This window comes from Phyllobates terribilis, unplaced genomic scaffold (assembly GCF_046119375.1).
Source record: "Phyllobates terribilis strain yellow unplaced genomic scaffold, ASM4611937v1 Scaffold_11__3_contigs__length_659146591, whole genome shotgun sequence".
Classification (NCBI taxonomy): Eukaryota; Metazoa; Chordata; class Amphibia; order Anura; family Dendrobatidae; genus Phyllobates; species Phyllobates terribilis.
Genome location: NW_027362771.1, coordinates 100,125,587 through 100,145,425, shown reverse-complemented (window position 1 = coordinate 100,145,425; position 19,839 = coordinate 100,125,587). Strand labels below are relative to the sequence as shown.

Genomic DNA, 19,839 nt, shown 5'->3' with positions numbered 1-19,839 from the left:
TTGCTTGACCCTGGTCCCACTGACCTGGAGACCCAACAGAGTGTCCAGTTTCAAAAGACAATGGCCCGTTGGCCAACTTACAACCGCTCTGACAGTCCAGGAGCACTGACCCATCTTGATCCTTGAGTCATCCGTTCCCTTTTCCCCCTCCTTCCTTTTTGCGAGCCACGGCCCCTTGAAGCTGTACAATTTGGCACCCATAATTCCCTGCAGAAAAGTTCATGAAAGATAGGGGTGGAGTCCATAGGGGCAATGGGACAGAGTCCATGGGGGCAGTGTACACAGTTCATAGGGTATCAGTCCCTTAAACAGTCCGCAGTCCCGCAATCCAGCAGGGGGGTGCACAAATGTGTGCAAAAGAACTGGGATGGGGAAAAACACACAAAAGCAAATTTTTTTTCCTTTTAACCGTGGCCGTGCTGGCCGGATGTTTCCAGCTTTTCTTTAGGGCTCTCTGTCCTCATGGATGCAGAACGGTCCCTGATTTTCCATGCAACTGGCAAAACTACCAATTCAGCCACCATTTTTGCTTTAAAGTGGCGACATTCAGACAAGGGTTTCCTTGAATTCACGGCCAAAGTAAGCGGCCGCTCCCAGTTCCTTGCCAATGATCAAGGTGGTCCCCGATGAGTCACTAGATGAGGACTCTCCACTCCCCTTCCTGACTCTCTCCCCAGGGAGTGTGGCGCTGAGGGGGTTTGGGCGACGCCTCTGTCTGAGCGGTTTGGGGACAGGGGCTTGTAACTAACTCACCACGTGCCACGGCCGCAACTATTCCACAGCCATTTTTGTTCTCCGCATCTGGCCATTTTAGTGAGATCCTAGCCACCAATATTGGGAGAGGGTCATCTGTGGGGTCTTTGTTGGAGACCTCCGCCTCACGTAGGCCTCCAAGTCGTTGCTCTCGCTCCTTGTGCGCCATGTGCAGGTCGATACCGCCTCTGAAAGACATGCTGGTACGATGCATACTGTCTGCTGTCCTCTCCTGTAATGGTGCCGAGCTGCCTAGCACAAGGGGATTTTCTTCTGAACCCCATCCATCCCTGGGTGAAGTCATTTCCAGTAGCTCCACCCATTCTTTCCAAGTCCCTGCCCATTCTTCAGGGACTTGCAGCAACGGACAGGGTTTATTCCTTCTTCACTGCACCCACAGTGGGTGGGTACCGCTCACGATGGGCAGTCTTCTGAGCAAAGGCCACTGCCCAGGCCAAATGGATTTTCTTGCCGCTAGGATGGCCAAGATGGGCGTAGCTTCCTTCGGCCTCCGCGCCATTATCAACCATCTTGGGTCTTCTGACATCCGCCATCTTGGCCTTTTATATGAGAGGACTCTTAATCCTGCCGACGACGCAAAATGTAAAGTTCTGCAGAGCGGTAATCGTGATGGAACTGCTATCTGGTTGCTCTCTGGCACTTACAGACAAGGGGTGTCCCGGTCCAGTGTGCTGTAGGGTGTGTGGTGCATCACATTCACTTGGCACTCAGGTAAATTGTTGTAAGAAGATAATTTTATTGTGTGTAGGCAATCCAAAAATAAAGAAGACATTTCGGTCATATAATGACTTTCATCAGTCAGACAGATTGCAGTGTGCACAAGGATACAGGTAATACCTAATGCTCTGGATAAGCAACATGTGATGCAACAGAGAGTGGCCATTTTCCGTTTTGTAATTTTTAAAATCGAAAAAATGACTATATATATTTTTTTGCCTAAAATACAAAGGAAATGTGTCATCTTTAACTATATCCCTTTTAGAGATTATTTCATCTTCAGCTTGCTTAACTGTTCACAATAAAAAAATTTTGACCAGGGGTGCCCAAACTTTTCCATGCCACTGTATATCCTATACTGTCCTAAACTTATCCTTATGCTCACATTATGCTCTAACACTTTATATACTGTACATCACCATAATTGTATTACATTAGACATACATTGCTTCACATTTAAAACTGCATGACGGTATTCAGATAGTGCGTCTGTTGTCTTCAGGAGCAGGAATAGGGTAAGACAGTCCCCATTCCTGCAGGGGCTACAACCAAATTTTTATATCAGGACCTCAGCCAACTTTAATACTGTCCTAGCAAGAGTTTACTCTAGTGCTTATTTAGTGGTGTTGTACAGGTATCTAACATGTAAGGTCATAGATAATTGACATTTGCAATTAAAATCTGGAAATGAAGTCAGATGGCAATTAGTTAGTCAAGTAAATACTATAAATTTTACTTCTATCACAAACTTTTAGTACTTGTGTTCTTTAATAAAAGACTATAATCATTCTGTGTGCTTATTGAATTTGCTGTGTTTGCTATCCATTACATTATGAGGCCCCTGGCTTTTCAACCTAAGGCTGATGTGCAGTCAACTTCCACACTCACAAATAATTTGGCCACCATATACATTAGATGGCTATTGGCCAACCAATCGTTCGGCCAACAGCTATGTCCTCAGGCTTGACCATACATAAAGATGCTAAGCTCGATTGTGGTGTTCTGTGTTCTCAATTAGAGAGCTGTTGCCATACTTTTCCGCAGCTCATCTCTAGAAGCTAAAGGTTTGGATGTTAGAATTCTAAGAGTGGATCTTTCTCCATCCTGACATCATCTGTCCGGAAGCAGTCGTGAGGCCCCCCAAAACATATTAGACTGTCTGCTAATCCTGCCGATATTGGTGGGTTTGGCTGTTTTTAGTCTAATGTGTATGGGGTCTTTAGAGTCTTATCTTCGTCAATAAACTTCTTTGAGAATTACCCATATTACTTTACAAAAAACAGTGCTTTTAGAAAACCTATTTGAATTTTTTTTTTACAGTGAATTTTTTTTTACAGTTAGCACATATTAGTTTTTATAAACCATAAATGTGTCACCAGTGAGGGTTTCAGCAGTAAACCCCTACTATTCAAAATTACTTCTCTTTTCTTCATTTCCCTCTTTCTATAATTCTATTTCTTATGTCACTTGCTTTTCTTTATTGACGTAAACACTTTCAATCACTATTTACTCTGCTTCAACATATATGATGCCTATTACAGTGATTTGATTATATTATTTTTGTTGAATATATAATATTCTTATCTACATTTGCACTGTAGAATGGTGGTCTTAAGCTGTGAGCCCACGATCAAGAATAGTAGCATTTTGAACACAGCATATTTTCGCTGCTTCCAAAACACTGCGTTGCACAATACAAATACAGTGGATGGGATTAATAGAAATCCCATGCCCACCATGCTTCTTTTTAACACTGCGTAAACTCACCTGAGGTGTGGGTTTCCGAGCCGCAGCATTTCTTTTGCGAGAACGCTCAGTCTTCTGTGCGGACTTTCCCAATAGAATTGCATTAGATGCGGTAAATCCGCAGTTAAAAAAAAGGACATGCATTGTAAAGTGCGTTTATGAAGAGCAAGCAGTTTTGTATTGTCAGCTGGCATCAAGCCCAGGTGTTAGTAATGGAGAGGTGTCTATCAGACACCCCCATTACTAACCCAGTAATCAAAAAAAAAAACAGGAAAAAAAATAGTTTATTTTTAAAAACACTCTCCCACACTTCGCTCACCAATTTATTAAAAAGCTAAAAACATGAAGATCCAACGTCATCCAGCGAATCAGAAGTAGTATAGACATAAAAAGAGATAGTTAAAGGAATTAAAACAAGAGACAGTCCCTAATTCGCCAATTTTGTTATAAAAAAAAAAATACCACAGCTCCTACGTGATCCCACGATGTCCAGCAACCTATAGAGCAGAACGACTCTTCATAGGTCACGCCCGGTCATGTTTCACGAATGATGACGTTACCGAGTTACTGATGTCATCGCTTGTGAGACATGGAAGTGACATATGAAGCGTCATTCTCAGAACGATTCTCTATAGGTTGCTGTACATAATCGCTGGATGTCGTAGTATTGCAATGGATCACGTCAGAGCTGCAGGGGCATTCTTTTAATAATAAATCAGTTTTGTTTTTTATTTCTTTAACTCTCTCTTTCAACCATGGACCTTCCCAGCCTAATAATATAAGCCCGCACTACTTAATCTCACGAATATCTATCTATCTATCTATCTATCTATCTATCTATCTATCTATCTATCTATCTATCTATCTATCTATCTATCCCATATTTATCTATCTATCTATACCTTATCTATCTCATATCTATCTATCCCATATCTATCTATCTATCTGACGCGCCCAGGGGATGGGGGACGACTCGGCGCCGGGGCCTAGTTGTTGCCGGACTTTGGGGGATGTCGCGGTGGCCGGCTCCCGGGCCCGTACCCTGGGGTCACTCTTTAAAAGAAGGGGGGAAGTTATATGGGATAGGGGAATGTTCATGACGCCACCTGTGGTGTCTAGTGAAGGTCACCAGCGCTGCAACAGTCCTCTGAGGCAGGTGTCAGGGCAGCTACAGATGGTTCGGCTCCCCACAGGTGGAGCAGGCCTCAGGGCAGCGTAGAGAGGGTGTAGAATAGAGCGCTGGCAGGTGCAGAGCCGCGGAGAGAAAGAACAGACAGAGGCGGTAGTTGAAGTCATCCAAGGCTTTACTCACTTTGGTGCGTAGTCAGCTCAGAGCTGCTCTCTGCTGTCACACGGCGAGCTGCGGCCGCCAGGGTGGGGTTCAGCACACTCCAGGTAGTTCAGGAGCACTTGTCAGGACCCCCGCTCTAGTGTGTTCCTCTCCTGTTGAACTTCTCCCACCTTGTGTCCCCCACTGAGTCCCGTACGGGTACTGCGATGTCCCTTGTGGGTAACATGTAGTTCCCGGACCGACTGGGTGACCTTATTGGTGACTGATGGTGAGAACGTAGCATAAGGCCGGGTCCCTCTGGATAAACTCAGATTAGGGCATACAGGTGGCGACTCCGCTCCGTCCGTATCCCCCTGGGATCCACATAAGCCTCCGGACTTTTCCGACAGAGAGGTGAAGTGCAAAGTCAGATAATCGGGGACCGGTACCCCCTCTTGCAGCAGGGTCTCTCTGGCTGGGCCAGAATTAGTTATGCAGGTGGCGACTCCGCTCCGTCCGCACCCCCTGAGATCCTTTCGCCTGTGGAGCCTATCTCCTCTGCTCCCCTCCTGGGCCTTCTTGCTTGGACCCTGACCGGGGACAGAGCCGGTTATAACTCTGCCCCGACCCCCCATCTCGAGGCCTGAGACCGGGAACCGTGGACCCTCAGCCGGCTGCAGCCTTGAGCTGACTTGCTGTCCCAAAGACCTACGACCAAAGACCTTGTTATTAAAATGGCCTCCAGTTATATAGAATTCTAATAAAGTGCTTAAGTAAAATGCATCCTCCACCCTCACTCACTACATAGTTCCCCCTAACTTTGGTTCCCCCCAACTCCTCCATTCAGGCCCGGGGCAGCACTATGGTGCTTTAGGCCCCCTTCAGAACTGGAGTGGGGTAGTGTTGAGTGTGTGGTTGGGGTCCTGTGTAGCACTCCATCCTTACCTGGGAGAGGAGATACCACACCTCGTTCTGAGGTGCAGTACCCCTGTGGTGACTGAACCCTCAGGGGCACCACATATCTACATATACTTTACAAAAATGCGTGCATTTTAGCCGCATACAAAAATTCATTAAAAACGCAAGTGAGTGAAGATGCGAAATTCATGCTAAAATTTACCTGCATCAAAGTCTGAACAAACACTGATCGTGTGCACATACCCTTACTTTAAAAGGACTTTTGACCAGTTTGGGCATTTTGAACTGGCCATATCATGGAATTGTGCCTGCATATCTGAGATATTAGCGTGTAAAGCTTTGGTTTTAACTTGTGATATAGTTCAACTAGGTGTCACCAGAAATTTGTCTCTGTGGGGTGTGTACTTCTTCCCTTGAATGAGGTTGACCAATCATAAGCAGGAGGCATTATGTAGGAAAGTAACGCACATGTCTTTCTCTCTTCACCATGAAGGCATGGTGTGGTAAGGAGAGCATAATGTGGTGTTAAAAAGCTGGCGTTCACTGCCGGACCAGAAGTACGGCAATGGAGGCACGCCCCGGAAGCTGCATCCCAGCTGCAGTGATTGGCCACTCATTAACTGAGGTAGATGAGGTGGTCATGGAAGCGGGCATACCCGCGCATGCGTGTATATAGCACAATATGAGCTAATGGTTGCCATATTAGCAGGGATGCCCACGTTTGTGCTGTAGCGGTTTGGCCCTAAAAACATGTAATAAAGTATGTCACTGGCCACACTTTGTGAGGTGCAAGAGATGGGGGGGGTTCAGGCGTAATGCTATGGTTTGTGTCAAAATGAAGTGATGGGCATGGATGGCCATGTACCCTTACTGTGGAGGGAGAAACTTAAGGAGAACTGAAGCAAAAGAAGAAAAAAACCTAGGAGGACTGTAGGAAAACCAGTTGAAGAGGGGGGAGGGAAGGGGTTTGCTTACAGCTTGATGTCATGATTACATGTCAATGTTAAAGCACTTACCTAATGGGTAGTGTGTGTTCAAGAATAGCCAGGTCAGCGTGTCTGTAGGAATAAGGGGATTCTTTAAAAAGTTAAGGTAGGCAATTTCCCTATTGAGACCCTTAGAAGCCAATGTTTGAAGGGTGTGTATCCAGTAAGCTTCCTCTTGTTTAAAAAGTTGGATGTGATTACTGCCTCTTCTGGGTCTAGCTACTTGTTCACTCTTTCTTTTTGGATTTTGGGGGGAGGAGGCGAATGGGTGATATGCCCTTCTCCATTATGATGAGGGAGATCCTTTAAAAATGATCTGAACATCACTGAAAATCTGTGGCTAGATCTCAAAATAGCAGTGCATGCAAGACAACCCAGGAATCTCACAGAACTGGAAATGGATGAAAATCCCTCAAACAAGAATTCAAAGACTATTGACTGGCTACAAAAAGCGTTTGCAAGCTGTGATACTTTCAAAAGGTGGTGCTACTAGGTACTAAAGATGCAGGGTGCCCAAATATTTGCATCGGCCCATTTCCCTTTTTTAATTTTTAAAATGAAAAAAAATTAAAATATATGTTTTTTTGCCTAAACTACAAAGGAAATGTGTCATCTTTAACTTTAGGCCTGTTAGAGACCATTTATGCTTCAACTTGCTTAACTGTTCTCAATAACAGTAATTTTGACCAGGGTTGTCCAAACTTTTACATGCCACTGTAACTTGAAGGTGCTGGATCAGTTTTGCCTTGAGGAATGGGAAAAATCCCAGTGGAAGATGTGGAAAGCTCATAGAGACTTATCTAAAGCGACTTGCAGCTGTAATTGCTGCAAAAGGAGACTCTACAAAGTACTGACTTTAGAGGGGTGAATATTTATGCACACTGAAGTTTTTAGTTATTTTGTCCTATTTGTTTTTTGCTTCACAATAAAAAGAAAACCAAATGTTCACAGCTGTAAGCATGTTCTTTACATGAACTGATGCAAACCCTCAAAAAAAACAGTGAAATTCCAGGTTGTGAGGTATCAAAACACGAAACTTGCCAAGCTTTCACAAGCCACTGTAACTCAACTGTGCGGTATTTCAACACAATAACTGTAGAGATCAGTGAGGGGAGTAGGTTATGTTGTTTTCTCTCCTGCATGACGCTGCCTGCTTATTATTGGTCAACCTAATGCAGGGGAGAAATACATGCCCACAGAGACTAATCTATGGCATGTCCAGTTGAGTTGTAAGAGAAAAAAAAAAAAAATTAAATGTACGTTTTAATCAGCCCTTATTTTAATCAGCCCTTATCTACAGCCCTTATTCCATCATGTGGCCATTTTTACATGCTCAAAGTAGTGAAAGATCCTCTTTAAATATATTGATGGACAAAATATTAAATATTTGGTGGATAATATGGGAAATACTTTTGAAAAATGTGAAATGTAACCCCTATTTCTAACTTCTAACAGCTTTACTTTTATATCTGACATTCAGTGTAAAATCCATATACATACTGTAGTAATGAATCTGAAAACAAAGATGAAATTCATAAGGTCATTCATGAACCTTCAAACGGAACATTCCTAGTAAAGAGTAAATTGCATTAAAGCTTCCTCTAAATCCTCCTTAACATCAAGGCCATTAACACTGCTCCCTTTTATATCTCTGCTTGTATCTCCCCCTGTATTCCTGCATGATGTCTTTGTTTGTCAAATACCCATCTCCTCTCTTAAACTACTTCCTTATCTAACCTTAACCTTGTTCATATATATTTACCTTTAATGAGCTTCATCACATAAGAGACTTTAAAAGACAAACACAAAAAATGCCACTGCATTTCTTAAAAGAGTAGAAAATTAGGCCTTGGCTTGTAGTGCTTTAGCCATAATATACTTTCATATCAAGTAAAGGAGAGGAAAGTCTTCATCAGTGTAAAACGTTTAATTCATAATTAGTGTTGAGCCATCCCCGTAGTGTTCGGGTTCAGTTCAGTTTATCGAACACCGGCATGTTCGCCGAACGGTTCATCGAACGGTTCGTCGAACACCGTCGAACACCGTTAAAACCAATGGCAGGCAAACAAAAACACATAGAAACACATAGAAAACACATGGAAAACACATTCAAAGGTGTCCAAAAGCTGACAAACTGCACAGAAGACACAACTAACACATGGAAAAGTGACAAGTACATATAGTCATGCGAAAAGAAAAGAGGTGGAGGAGTAAAAGGAGGGGGAGACACAGATATAGACATGTCATGCCCTTCTAAAATCAAGAAAGGCTGGAGTAAAAATCTAAAATCAGCCTACCAACACCCAGACGTCGTGAAAAGAAAATTAAAAAAAGAAATATCTTTAGGTAGAATGGCGGTTCCATTCACAACACTTTCCTTACAAGATGTAGTGGTTTCCCCATTGGGAGTCGTGCCAAAAACAGAACCCAATACATTCGGACTAATCCACCATTTGTCATAACCAATAGTGTTGAGCCACCCCCGTAGTGTTCGAGTTCGGTTCGGTTCGTCGAACACCCGTGTGTTCGCTGAACTGTTCGTCGAACACCTTCGAACACCGTTAAAACCAATGGCAGGCAAACAAAAACACATAGAAACACATAGAAAACACCTTCAAAGGTGTCCAAAAGCTGACAAACTGCTCAGAAGACACAACTAACACATGGAAAAGTGACAAGTACATATAGTCATGCGAAAAGAAAAGAGGTGGAGGAGTAAAAGGAGGGGGAGACACAGATATAGGCATGTCATGCCCTTCTAAAATCCAAAAAGTGAGAAGCCGACACGTTCAGTCCGCTCCTGCCCGTGCCACCTCCGCGTCGCCGGGTTTGTGCCAGAGCCGCGGTGAACCCTGACGGCCAGCCCCCCTCTCCCAATACTGGTGCCTGTCCGCTGGTGGGTCGAGCGAGCCCCCCTGTGGTGGAGGCAGCTCTAAGCTTTTTAATTTAAATTGTCTCTCTAATTTGAATGAATACACTTTAAATCCATTTACAAGGATCTATTGGATGGCAAGTCTCATGCCAGCAGCCGCGTAATTCCAGCTCCAGTAGCATCCACTAAAGCTGCTGCAGTTAAAAAGCTTTTATAAGGATCGAGCTCGGCTGTCCACCGCAAGGCATCCTACTGCCAGTCCCAGCCCCTATGCCTTGGGGTGCCTCCTGATGCTCTTCACTGAGTATCCCGTGGTCCCGAAGCATTTCCTTTGAAAAAATTAAGTGTCCAAACTACAGGTGGTGTAGCTTGCTTAACAGCCGGGATAATCCGCTGACTAGCAGACACTGCTACTAGGCACAAAGTATTTCCTGGGCTAGATGCAGTTAAAAATTTGTAATTAGATACTCTCATTGGATGCTGAGAAAGCATTCCATAGAGTCTCCTGGCACGCCATATAGGATTCTCTTAAAAAGCTTGGGGTAGGGGTCTAGGGGACACTTTTATAGCCAAAATCACGGCCCTGTATCGCAATACGTCACCTAGGCTGAAGATAAATGGAACTGTAGCACCCTGAGGGCTCGGTTGCTACAGAGGTATTGCACCTCACCCAGAGGTGTGATATCTCACTCTCAGGTAAGGATGTAGTGTGGATCAGGACCCGACACCTGCATGCATTACACCACATTGCCGTGGGGCAGGGCGACCAATATGCCCCTGAGATGGGCACGACAGTCCCTGTCCCTGGCTGGAGTGGGGGGAGGGAACACTGAGGAAGGGGAACCCTGTAGTGCAGGAGCAGGGAGGAAGCAGTTCCTGGGTGCATTGAGAAGGGAGTATAAAAGGTGGGCACCATCTTAGTTCAGTGCAGAGAAGTCTGAGCAGAAGTGGCAGGGAGCAGGGGCTCTGCATGAGCTCTGCTCCGGAGGCGGGCCTAGTAACAGAGGCCCAGGCCTGGAAGAGGGAGAAGGAAGGAAGAGGAGCGGAGAAGGCTCCAGGAACGAGGAACGAAGGGATCCCAGGGGTGCGGACGGGCGAGTCGCCACCGCACGCCCGAATCCACCTGCGTGGAGGGGTCAGGCCAAAGGGGGAGACCGGTCCCCGAAACTAGTGGAGGCAGGAAACGACCCTCAGCTAGAAACAGGAGGCTGTGACATTTTATGTGGCGCAGCCCCTCGCTACACCCGCTAGGAAGGCACCACATAGGGTCAGGGAAACTGGCGCCAAGTTTACCAAGAGGAGGCCCGAGGCAGCCGGACAGAAGGGTTGGTAAGAAAGGCCAGACAAAGGACACACAAAGGGGGTCCTGTGAAGCGCTCCAAAGTTATCTGGGAGTTGTCTGAGCCCCTCACCTGGTGAGCACAGTACGACGTGGGCAGCCGTTACCTGCAGACGTGGTCTGGATAATAAGAACTGTGAGTAAAGGCCCTGGACTGCATCACTGACTCCGTGTCGTTACTGCTGCTGCCCTGCACCATCACCCCCATCCTCCGCATACACTGTCCTGAGGCTATACTCCTCCCGTGGGGAGTTATGCTACGCTCTGCTGCACCCACAACACCAGCCTCAGCGGTCTGCCCTGGAGCGGCGGTTCACTCTGACCGCAATCCACGGGTGGCGTAGTCGGACATTTAAACATCAAAACCACATAAATAGTTCCGCCACTGGTTTGACCGCCATGAGCCACGGAACCGGGTCGCCGCCACGGAGACTACAACCACCAGCATCCACCAAAAAGGGTCCGGCTCCGGGTGTCCCAAGGCCCAGGGGGCGCGTCAGAACATTTTCATCACCTTTCACAATCACCAATGGGACAAGGCAGGGATGTTCTCTGTCCCCTCTCTTAAACATCCTAGTGACGGAGCACCTGCTCTCATCAATTCGCCATAACCCCAATATTAGGTGGATTGAGGTGGGAGGCACCGAGTACAAGTGCTCTCTATTTGCTGATGATGTCCTAGTATATATCACTCAATCACATATATCCATCCATGCTGTTATGGCTGAAATAGATCACTTTGTTACATGGTCAAATTTTAAAATCAATGCAGCGAAGTCTGAGGCCCTCGATGTCTCCCTCCCCAAATCCATATAGGATTCCATCCAGTCCAACTTTCCCTTTGCCTGGCCCTCACAGGGTATCAAATACTTAGGAATTCCTATTCATAGAGACCTCTCCCATCTATGTTATCTTAATTTTGGGCCCTTTATTGAACAACTCCATACAGACCACGGTTGGCAAGTTAGAACTGTAAGATTCACTACGTGAACCACTGGTGTTTTGTGGAAAAGCACATGTACACTGTGTTCCAAATTATTATGCAAAAAGTGTTTAGGAGTGATAAGGGAAGAATTTGTTTGTTTGTCAGTTAAACTCATTGATGGTGATGTGTGTCAGGGCTCTTTATATCACTGTAAGCAATTGCAGACACCTGTGCTAATTAGTTTGGCAGGTGTGTCCAATGAAAGGCAAGACTACTTAAGAAGGCTGTCTCACATTATTAAGCAGCCTACATTTTCTGCCAAAATGGGAAAGAAAAAGGATGTGTCGGCTGCTGAGAAGCAACAAATTGTGGAGTGTTTAGGTCAAGGCATAACTACAATCAACATTGTGCGATGATCAGGATGAAGTGTCTTGGCAATCAAGAAGTATGTAGCTGATTCACAGTACACACATGTGCGTGCTGATAAGGGCAAATTGAGGACTCTTTCCTACAGGCAATAACGTCAGGTTGAAAGAGCAGCGGCAAAAAAGCCTTGTCATAGCAGCAGACAAGTTTTTGAAGCTGCTGGTGCCTCCAACGTCCCCCGAACAACAAGATGCAGGGTCCTTCAGAGGTTTGCAGCTGTGCATACGCCATCCTGTCGACCTCCTCTATCCACTTCACACAAGCAGAAACGGCTCCAGTGGGCCAAACATTACATGAAGACTGATTTCAAAACTGTTTTGTTCACGGATGAGTGCCGTGCAGCGCTCGATGGTCCAGATGGATGGAGTGGAGGATGGCTGGTTGATGGACACCCCATGCAAACACGGCTACAGCGCCAACAAGGAGGAGGTGGAGTAATGTTTTGGGCTGGAATCATGGGGAGAGAGATTGTCGGCCCCTTTAGGATCCCTGAAGGCGCTAAAGATGAACTCCATAATGTATGTGGATTTTCTCAAACAGCACTTCCTGCCATGGTTCAAGAAGAAGAACCGTGTATTTCACAGCAAGATCATTTTTTTGCTTGATAATGCACCATCTCATGCTGCACATAAAACATCTGCATCTCTGGCTGATATGGGCATAAAAGGGGACAAACTTATGGTGTGACCCCCATGCTCCCCTGACCTCTACCCCATTCAGAACCTTTGGAGAATCATTAAAAGGAGTGTCTATGATGGCGGGAGGCAGTTCACATCTATGCAACAGCTCTGGGAGGGTATTCTGTCCTCATGCAAAACAATTGAAGCAGAAACCATCCAAAACCTGACAAATTCAATGGACGAGAGAGTTCAGAAGCTTCTTTCGAACAAGGGGTCCTATGTGAAAATGTAACATCACCTAGAATAAAATTTTGAGTTGAAAACTGTTTGATTTCAGTTTCTAACAACCTGCTAATGCTTATAATTTCAAAAATGACCATTTTTTTGGTCTTTATTAAAATGAAAAGGTTGATCGAAAAGTTTGGGGGATCTAAGAGTGTGGCAACCCAGTAGTCATGATTACTTCGAATTCTGACAATATGAGGGTCATGCTGCAGGTAATGCAGCAAGAAGGCACTTATGTGTCTTGCGCATCTCGGAGCCCCAAAATTATTTTCCGGGCTAGATGCAGCTAAAAATTATTATTAATTTTAAATCTGGTGAAGCTTTAGTATAGATGGCCTAATAGGATCAGTGTTGCACACTGCTACAAAGCCCAAATTATTTTCCAGTCAAGATACAGATAAACATGATTAGTAATTTTAAATCTGGTGGAGCTTATTATAGATGGCCTAATAGAATCAGTGCTGCACACTGCTACAAAGCCCAAATTATTTTCCAGCCAAGATACAGATAAACATGATTAGTAATTTGAAAGCTTAAAATGGTTGGTAGGGTGATTTTAACCAATCATCAAGCTTTTACTCTCCCCAAGATGACACAGGGGTAGAAAAGTCGTTTCGGATCCATGATTTGTTCATCTTTATGAACGTGAGTCTGTCTACATTATCAGTGGAGAGCCGCGTGCGCTTATCTGTCAGCACACCACCAGCAGCGCTGAACACACGTTCAGACAGAACGCTGGCTGCGGGGCATGACAAGATCTCCAAGGCGTAAGTGGCTAGCTCTGGCCATTTATCCAGATTGGAAGCCCAAAAAGAGCAAGGGTCCAGTGACACAGTCATGGCTTCAATGTTTACTTGGAGATACTCCTGTACCATCATCTCTAGGCGTTGACTATGTGTCAGACTTCTTGTCTCCTGTGGCCTTGCAAAGGATGGGCTAAAAAAGTGGTGAAATGATTCCGCAAAATTGATGTTACCAGCAGATACTGTGGTTCTGTTACGGTTTGAGTGCTGAACACTTGACGGTCCCACGGTTGGCAAGTTGGAACTGTGAGATTCACTACGTGCACCACTGGTATTTTGTGGAAAAGCACATGTAAGATTCTGCAACAGTCTCTGCTGATACTCCTGCATGCGTGCATCCCTTTCTATGGCAGGAATAATTTCTGCAAATTTACTTTTGTACCGGGGATCTAACAGTGTGGCAACCCAGTAGTCAGGATTATTTCTAATTCTCCCAATTCGAGGGTCATGTTGCAGGTAGTGTAGCAAGAAAGCACTCATGTGTGTTGCGCATCCAGGAGCACCAAGTCCCTGTTGTGTTGGTGGCGAGGTAACAATCATGCTTCCTTCCTCTGTCCTCTCCCCCCAACCTCGCACAACAGAAATGTGATCAAGGTCTCCCTCATCTGATGAGTCTTCCATCAGTTCGTCCTCCACTTCTTCCTGGGCTCCTGCACCTTCCTCACTAGTTTGGCTGCTACCATGCGCCCTGGTAAAACCATCTCCCCCACCCTCACATGCCTGCCGCCTTGGTGCTGCCGACCGTCTGGACCTTGCAGATGTTAGCCCTTCCGCATACAACTCCTCCTCCTCTACTTCCTCCACCTCCTCTTGTGCCACCACCTGACTCCGAATTCTGTTTAACATGTGCTCCAGCATGTAAATCACCGGAATAGTCATGCTGATAATGGCATCGTCAGCACTAAACATCTTCGTCGCCATTTCAAAACTGTGCAGAAGGGTGCATAGGTCCCTGATCTGAGACCACTCCTCCAGCGTGATTTGCCCCACCTCTGGATCTCGTTGGCCCAGGCTATACGTCAGAACGTATTGCACCAGGGCTTGTCGGTGCCGCCACAGTCGCTGCAACATGTGCAGAGTTGAATTCCACCGGGTAGGCACATCGCATTTTAGCCGGTGAAGTGGCAGGCCCAACGACTTCTGTAGAGATGTAAGTCGCTGAGCTGCGGGATGCGAACGGCGGAAGTGAGCACACAGCGACCGTGCCCTCTGCAGAAGGCCATCTAGTCTGGGATAGTGGGCTAAAAATTGATGGACAACCAGGTTCAACACGTGAGCCATACAAGGCACGTGTGTGACATTGCCCCGGCGAAGGGCCGCACCCAGGTTTGCAGCATTGTCGCACACGGCCTTCCCTGGTTTCAGGTCCAGTGGAGACAACCATTCATGAAATTGGTTCTCCAGAGCTGACCACAACTCCTCAGCTGTGTGACTCACATTTCCCAGACATTTCAATGTAAAAACCGCCTGATGACGTTGAGCCCTACTGCCAGCATAGTAAGGAGGTGTGCAGGATCCCTTCTGCGCAGTTAGAAAGCTTGTGGCATGACCAGACAGGCTTTGGGTGCAGGTGGAAGACCGAGAGGAGGTTGAGGAGGCAGAAGCAGTGGAGGAACTTTGACATAAAGAGGATTGACGCACAACTCGTGGGGACGGCAAGACTTGGACAGCAGCCCCTTGTCCTGCTGTCACCATAGTTACCCAGTGCCCAGTCAGCGACATGTAACGCCCCTGTCCATGCCTACTCGTCCAAGTGTCTGTGGTGAAATGCACCCTGTCACACACAGAGTTTCTCAAAGAAGCGGTGATGTTGTGTGCGACATGCTGGTGGAGCGCAGGCACACCTTTCTTTGAGAAGTAGTGCCGACTGGGCATCTGGTACTGGGGCACTGCGACGGACATAAGGTCTCGAAAATCCTCTGTGTCCACCAGGCGGAAAGGCAGCATTTCTGTAGCCAAGAGCTTGCAGATGGTGAAATTCAACCTCTTAGCTTTCTCATGGCTAGGAGGAAATGGTCTTTTACTTGTCCACATCTGAGGGACCGAGGGCTAGCTATTGTGCTTAGACGGGGTTGATAAGGGTGTCCCCGGCAAACTGCCGGTCTGTGAGGAAGATGCAGGCGGACATGTTAGGTTGCCTTGATCCAAAGGTGGTGCTATCGATGTCGGACAGCGCTCAACACCAGCTGGTGTTACCACCTCCAAAGAAAATGATGACCTGCCAATCACGCTGGCTGTTGCGGGTAAAGAGGTGGCAGGTCTGCGCCCCAAAACAGGTGTGACTGCTGTCCCCCCCAGTCACAGAGGATGAAGAGGCCGCGGATGCACAAGATATGGCAGACGGTGGTTGGCCCGGCCGGCTAGGCCGCATTGTAGCACACTGAGCTTCCCACTGCAACTTATGCTTCATGTCCATGTGCCGGTTCATGCATGAAGTACTCAAACTATGTATTTTTTGGCCTCTACTTAGCTTTTGCTGACAAATGTTACAGATAACACGAGTTGGGTCATCTTTATCGATCTGAAAAAATGCCCAGGCTATGCAAGGCTTAGCACCCATGCGACCTGAAGAGCCACCACGACTTGTGGTGAGAGGCAGAGTTGTGTTTGAGGATGCAGTTGTTGACGTGCTTCCAGTACTACGTCTCTGTCCAGGAAGGCGCAACCTGACCTCGTCGTCACTAGCATCTTCCTCCACCTCCTCTGCTGACCTCATCTCTTGGCTGACTGTGGGTTGACAGTAAGTGGGATCTCCAACCTCATCATCATCACCCTGTGCGTTATCACACCCGTCGTCCTCAGAGCCAACCTGTTCCTGCCCTGACAAAAAACTAAAGTTGTCGCTCCAATCAGGTATTTGAGTCTTATCATCGTCTTCCTCATTGTCTCTACCAACAGGAGTTACAGTTTGGGAATGAGGGTCTACATTATGGTCAGAACCTTCTGCGTCTGGTCCTGGATCCGACTCATAAAGATTCTGGGCATCAGTGCAGATCATTTCCTCGTCTGGATTCACAGAAGCGCTGGAGTCGACCTCTGATTCCCAGGCTATAGTATGAGTAAACAGCTCTGCAGACTCAACCATCTGTTCTACCTCATACTCAGACGGGCAGCTGGAGATTTGGGAGCTGTGAGGAAGCAAGTGCGATTGGGGTGACACCTTTGAGGACTGGAGTATTTGTGATGTTGAAGTTGATGTGGAGGAGAGCCCACTTAAAGGAGCACTTGATATCCGTTGAAGCACCTGCTGTTTTTGTGCCTCATCTGGAATTTGTAGCGATTGGCGTGGCCGTAAGAAAGGGATCTTATCACATTGTCTGCTAAAAGAAGTAGACATTTTAGTTTGGCTGGAAGATGGTCTTTCTTCTGCAGATGTTACTGTTGCTTTAACACCTACCCCACGGACACAACCTTTTTTCCCCTTCCCAACACGCCTATTCCCCTTTCCACCAGCAGCAGGCCATTTTCCACTCATTTTGGTGGTTAACTAATTCACAACTCTGGAGTTGTTTGCACAAAAAAACAATGGATGGGAACCGAGCAGAGCTGAGTGGCCAAACTGTGGTATAAGGCCAAAACTATTGGCTGGGTTAGATGCAGAAAAAAAATATATTCAGTTTGCAACCTGATGGAGGTCAGTATAGATGGACTAATAGAGAAAGTCCCACACACTGCTAGAAGGCCAAATATTTTTTCAGAGCTAGATGCAGACAAAAAAATATTTTGAATTTGCAACCTGATGGAGGTCAGTATAGGTGGACTAATAGAACAAGTCCCACACACTGCTAGAAGGCCAAATATTTTTTCAGAGCTAGATACTGAAAAAAATTATATTCAGTTTGCAACCTGATGGAGGTCTGTATAGATGGATTAATAGAACAAGTCCCACACAGCTAGAAGCCCAAATATTTTTTCAGAGGTAGATGCAGATAAAAATTATTTTTAATTTGCAACCTGATGGAGGTCAGTATAGATGGACTAATAGAGAAAGTCCCACACACAGCTAGAAGCCCAATATTTTTTCAGAGGTAGATGCAGAAAAAAAATATATTCAGTTTGCAACCTGATGGAGGTCAGTATAGATGGACTAATAGAGAAAGTCCCACACACTGCTAGAAGGCCAAATATTTTTTCAGAGCTAGATGCAGATAAAAATTATATTCAATTTGCAACCTGATGGAGGTCAGTATAGATGGACTAATAGAACAAGTCCCACACACAGCTAGAAGCCCAAATATTTTTTCAGAGGTACTGTAGATGCAGATAAAAATTATTTTTAATTTGCAACCTGATGGAGGTCAGTATAGATGGACTAATACAACAAGTCCCACACACAGCTAGAAGCCCAATATTTTTTCAGAGGTAGATGCAGAAAAAAATATATTCAGTTTGCAACCTGATGGAGGTCTGTATAGATGGATTAACACTAGGACTACTGGACTCGTGACCCCACCTAGAACTACTGAAAGGAGTCATTTTGACTCCTTGCTTGTTTTCGTTTATTTTTAGAGTTTCATTTGTGGTTATTTATTAATAATTATTCCTGCATGCTTCTGCAAGCGTACAGTTCTTTATATGTGTCAATATATATGAATCAAAAAATAAACGCCATGCGCTCAAAGGACTATCGATAATGATATTTCTTCTGGCGTATCCTGTAGGGCCAGGTGCTTCTCGAAGAATATTTTGGCTGTCACGCCTACCAGGCAAGTGGTCTCCAATTTCAACAGGTTTCCATTGAATACCATCCGCTGAAACTAGTATTCCTTCAGATTCGCCTTCTCTGGTGTTTGTTGTTGCATTACCTTCGCCGCCATCATTATCTGTTGTTCTTTCATTTCTGGGACGTTTTGCTGATTTTTTCTGTCCACGACCAGGAGGATGGTCACGAGGCAACATAACTGCATGAGCCCGATCCCCAGTTGATGTGCTTGGAATATCTGTAAAAAAGTTGATGAATATTTAGAATTTTTGTTTTGTAAGGGTCCGTGCACACTGGCTGGATTAGCGACCGGATATTCTCACCACAATCCGGCCCGTACCTGCCCGCTCAGGTACAGAGCGGAGTTTCATACCTGAAGCTCCGCTCCGAACCCCGGGCTGGAGCCGCTGTCTGGGACGGAGCCGTGCTCGCGCGTAAGCAAGCGCTGCTCTGTCCCTGACAGCGGCTCCAGCCCGGGGTTCGGAGCGGAGCTTCAGGCATGAGCGGGCAGGTACGGCCTGTATTGCGGCAAGAATATCCAGATGGATGAATTCTGCTAGTGTGCACAGGCCCTAACTCAGTGTGTGGAAGAACAAATAAATACACATAACTACTTACCTTCTGGATTTGTTCCTTCTGAGTCTTCAGATTCACTTGATATGTTCTGAGGAATGAAATCTTCATCACTGTCAGAATCAAATACATGTTCCTGCAATTCGGATTCCGATTCATCCTCCGGTATGGATTGCAAAGTAGCCAGAATATCCTGAGGCTTTATCAAACGTCTTCTCTCCATATTCCTCACAAATTCCATAATTCTATATAGTTCCCTGCTGAAAAATAGAAATGAAATGAAAACTAAAAGAAATAATAACTGTTCTGCCACCTTCAAAAGTAGGTGGGCTGAATCAGTTGACAGACAGCTAAACTATTTCATAACAATTCATACCTGTATGAGTCTTCAGAGCTCGTATGTCTGCGTCTGTTCTCTTTGTCTCTTCAGCTGAACTGAAAGTAAAGTTACTATCCAGAATACTGTCTCCTGCTAGGACCTTAGAAAAACACCACCCTTCATTAGCATAAAATAAGAGCCTAGAGTAAACAAGCTATTTTGTTCAGCATTACACAGTAATACAAGCAGGTAAAACACAAGGAAAATGTGAAAAGTTGACATGTAAATTGAACTACATCTATATGAACATCAGGGTAAATAAGACAGAGTGAAAAAATTATGCACAAAACTTTATAGCAACATTTAGTGACAAAAGGACCTCAAAATATAGTAGGGAGTCAAAATGACTCCCTTCAGTAGTTCTTGGTAAATTTTGAAAAAAACGCGCAAATTTTTCACCAAAATTATTTATTCTCACAAAATCTTTTTTCACATCATATTTGAGGAAAAGTCACCGAGTTTCAAGCCGGAATTCTGAAAAATGTAGTCACAGAAGAGAAATAA

At 45.5% G+C, this 19,839-nt stretch overlaps 1 long non-coding RNA gene across 1 annotated transcript; it reads right to left on the bottom strand.

Moving 5' to 3' along the window:
* Positions 1–18,468: 18,468 nt before the first annotated feature.
* LOC141165008 (uncharacterized) lies at positions 18,469–19,438 on the bottom strand. Its single transcript, XR_012251027.1, has 3 exons — positions 19,333–19,438; positions 19,002–19,216; positions 18,469–18,621 (listed from the first exon to the last, which is right to left on the bottom strand). It is a non-coding gene; the product is annotated as an uncharacterized lncRNA (long non-coding RNA).
* Positions 19,439–19,839: the final 401 nt, after the last annotated feature.